This window comes from Cynara cardunculus (genome assembly GCF_001531365.2).
Source record: "Cynara cardunculus var. scolymus isolate 2C chromosome LG 7, CcrdV1, whole genome shotgun sequence".
NCBI lineage: Eukaryota > Viridiplantae > Streptophyta > Magnoliopsida > Asterales > Asteraceae > Cynara > Cynara cardunculus.
Window position 1 is genome coordinate 3,516,895 of NC_037534.1, and position 4,558 is coordinate 3,521,452.

A 4,558-nucleotide genomic window follows, 5' to 3' on the forward strand; every position below is an offset into this window, starting at 1 on the left:
TCGTTCCGCCACTTCCAAATATGCCAAAGAGCCACAGCGCAAACTGATAAAAAAATTATACCAACCTTGCGAAGAGATCCTACTTGTTTGATCAGCATTTTAAAATCAGCCACCGATGAAAGTCGKGGAGCTTTAAGATCCCACCAAGCCCAAATTTTCCTCCAAAGAATGCTTGCCACCGAACAAGAAAAGAAACAGTGATCCATTGTTTCGACACCTTTTTCACATAGGATGCACTCCAAAGACTGTAACTGAATCCCTCTCTTAGATAGATTAAATCTTACGGGAATAGCCTCTTTAAGAAAACGCCAAATGAAAATGTTTACCTTCTTCGGAATTAAAGGGCTCCAAAAACAAGGATCGTCGCTTTCACCATTCGAATCAGCTAGCTCTTAGATTAACTTTGACATGTGGTTTACCGTGAAAATCCCTCTCTTGTGCCAATTCCAAGACCACACATCCTCGCCCGAAGTATTAAAATGTGTTTGAGAGAGTTGCCTTTTTAAAGCTAGAAGATCATCTAAGCTTCTTCCTCTAACCGTTTTATTCCAGTTCCAAGCACCAGACCAAGAACCATTAACATAGGTCCATCTATCTTTGAAGACGGCGTTTTTATCCCTTTCCAAAGCATAAAGTCTAGGGAATATATCTTTCAGCTTTGACCCTTGACCAATGCTTGCATCTTTCCAAAAGAGAGAGTTAGACTCTTTAGCAATCTGTTTCGTAAACGATTGAATAACATTCTGACTTTCCACTGTCACATTTCTGCAAGTGTTGACAATAGAAACCCAAACACTATTTCCAGCCAAAGGCCTATTAGAAAAGAGACCACCACCCTTGCCATAAAATTCAGAAATCACATCCTTCCATATGGCATTAGAACTAGAAAGGAATCTCCAGACCCATTTTGCTAACAGAGCATCATTTTTAATTTTTAAACAGACGACGCCCAAACCACTTTTTGACTTTGAGCACAAAATTTTCTCCCAAGCGACCCAATGCATTTTTTTTTCCTCTTCCTTATGTCCCCAAAAAAATCTTCTCCTTATAGATTCCAAGTTGTTGATAACTGACTTGGGCGCTTTGAAGAGATAGAAGTAGAACAACGGAAGTGAAGATAGCACCGACTGTATTAGTGTAAATCTTCCGCCTATGGATAGGCATTTTGACTTCCAGTTTGACATATTTTTTAGGAATTTGTTTTCCACAACAGACCAAGAAGCTTTTTTCTTCATGTTACCACCAACGGGAAGTCCCAGATAAATGAAAGGAAAAGAGGAGGCCTTGCATTTTAACATACCAGCCATATTGTTGACCTCCGCCTCCGGAACTCCAATACCAAAAAGGTTGCATTTGGATATATTTATCCGCAGTCCTGAAACTTCATGAAARCAATTAAGAATATTAGTAAGAGTTGCTAAATTCTTACGCGACCATTTACCGAATATTAAAGCGTCATCCGCRAATTGAAGGAGAGAAATATTTCGATTGGATTTAGCCAGCCGGATGCCCTTAAACAGCCCCTGGTTGCAAGCAGATTTGATCATGAGATGTAAGACTTCACCTATAAGCAGAAAAAGAAACGGAGAAAGAGGGTCTCCTTGTCTTAGTCCCGTTTGCATGTGAAATTCATCGGAAGGCGTTCCATTTATCAATATGGACGTAGAGGCAGATTTCAAGCAAACTTTAATCCAATTGATCCATTTATCTCCGAATCCCATTTGCTTCATAGTATGAAAAAGAAAATTCCAGTTGACCGAATCATAAGCCTTTTCAAAATCCACTTTGAAGAGGAACATTTGCATTTTCTTCTTTTTGGCATGATTCACTATTTCATTTGCTATCAAGCAACCATCCAACATTTGTCTTCCCGGTATGTAGGYAGATTGATTGCCACTGACGAGCTTGCTCATAACCTTCACCAATYTGTTGGTCAGAAGCTTAGCAATAATTTTGTACAAACAACCAAGTAAACATATGGGCCTATAGTCCGAGACGTCCAAGGGATCAATTTTTTTGGGAATTAGGGCAATAAAAGAAGCATTGCATCCCTTAATTTTGTACAAACAACCAAGTAAACCATGCCTTTTATTTAACCTATCGATTTGTCGTCCCAAGTCAAAAAAAATGACCGATTCGACCTTTTCAACAAAAAAGAAGAATCGAACTATGCCTTTTATTTAACAATTAACAACTATGTTTTTTTATTACTCAAATTGTATTAACATTTACGTTTATTTTTGAATAAAATATAAAAATAAAAAGTATCATAAAAATTTGATAAATATATATAGATATTGGTATTAAACTAACTATTTAAAAGTTTTTGTTTTATATAATTTCTTTAATTCATAATTTTTATTATAATTTAATTTAAAGTAATTTAATTTAGGTTTAATAATATAATTCTTTATAAAGATAATAATTACGTATTCTGCTAGAACCAAATAAATATACTAATTATATTTTAAATTTCTTATATTTAAAATAAGATATTTATCATGTATTTAATTATGTTTATGTACAGTTAGTTACACGAATTCAAACAAAGAGTTTTAGTAAGTTATACTTACGCACAATTTACTTGTAATATTAATTTTAAGTAATATGCATCAATAAACAATACTTCATACATAAAAAATAATTTTTAAGAGTTTTTATCAAATGTTTTATAATATTATACGGATAAAAATGGGACCCATTATTGAGTAAGGTGGTCGGAATCTCGATAAACCAAGGGAGTGATGGTTGGAGGGATAATAATTGAAAAAGTAAAAAAGAAAAAGGCTAATAATGTCACAACCCATGTGAGGTTGTTGAGGGTTATGAATGCAACAATACACTAACCAATGAAAACTTCCCACGTGGCACTTAATTTTCATAAGATAATTTCGAATAATAATACAACTCAACACTTTTATTCACCTTTTAAAAGGCAAATAATATATTTAAAAAAACCAAAAAAACATATGAAGAAATATACTCTAAGCTGTAACAATAGTAGCAAACACAACCCTTGTAAGTAGGGGTGCTCACGGTCCGGGTTGATTGGTTTGGAGCCGTTTTAACAATCCAACCCAACTCAATGTTGACGGTTTGAAAATTTTCAACTCAATCCAACCCAAACAAAAGTTGAACCCAACCCAACCCAACCCGTTCGGGTTGATCGGGTTGTGTTTAAACAATGTAAAATCACATAAAAATAAAGAAAACTTTCCTTTGAAATATGACCGACCATTCAAGATAATATGCAAGTTCATCAAATATTTAGATATTACAATAAAAATGTTTAAGCCAAATGATAATACATCAATCAACAACAATAGTTTTAGACGTTTCCAACCCCGATCGATGCTTTCCCTTTCTTGACGTTGATGTTGGTCATGTCATGATTGTCATATACAATTCAAAGCTAAAGTTAAGGTCGGGTTCATCGGGTTCATCGGGTTTTTTGGGTCTGACCCGATTCCAACCCAATAAGGTCGGGTTGCCTAAATTTTTTATCGATCATGCATCGGGTTACCTCGGGTTGGGTTTTTTTTAAATTTGGGTTGGGTTGGTTGGGTTCATCAGGTTTTTGAGCACCCCTACTTGTAAGAGTGAGACAGGAAACAAGAGATCTTATCCGGTAAGAGAATGTGACGACTCTTACTAGGACAAGAGTTTTGGGGTAAATTATTGCACACGGTACCGTTTTGGTGGACTAAAATCTTACGCCATAAGTAAATAACAGTGTTGAAGTTTACCGGTAAGCACTTACAGGGTAAGTTTTTGGTAAACAGCCTCTAAGAGCTCACCGTTATTATCTACCTTCCACCACCACCTGTCCGTGTCATCGATCATTAACATGCCATGTATTTTGAATTAAATTATACAGTTTAGAAACTTAATTCACAACACGACCCTTCAGATTATGGGTCTAGTCAGATACTTTATTTACAATACAGTTAAACAAAATGTAACTTGTTAATTATGCTTTCTCCTGGATACTCGGGTTTAAATACCTATGGATTTGCTGTTTGCTTACTGCCTTCATATAATAATAAAAAACACCAATTTTTTCGATGTTTCTTGTTCATATCTCATCAAAAGGCGAAACCTATTATCCGAATGTGACGGACAATATGTACTGGGCGAATGAAATTTATAACAAGAGAGATCTGTCGATTTATAAAATTTCTTATAATTTAATCTGTAACAATTTTCAAGAAAAATACAACTTTGAAGCAACGCCACACCAGCTATGAATGCATATTTGTTTTTATTTATCTTTTAAATTAGAAAAAAGTTAATAAAATTCAACAAACTATCTATACTATATTATAAAGCATTAGATAAAAACTTTTAAAAACTATTTTTTTTATGTATGAAGTACTGTATATTGATGTATATTACTTAAAATTCAACATTACAAGTAAATTATGCATAAGTACAACTTATTAAAACTCCATGATTGAATTTGTGTAACTAACTGCGGATAAAAATAATTAAATAGAGGATAAACATTTCATGTTAAAATATAAAAAATCTAAAATATAATTAAGATAATCATTGAGTT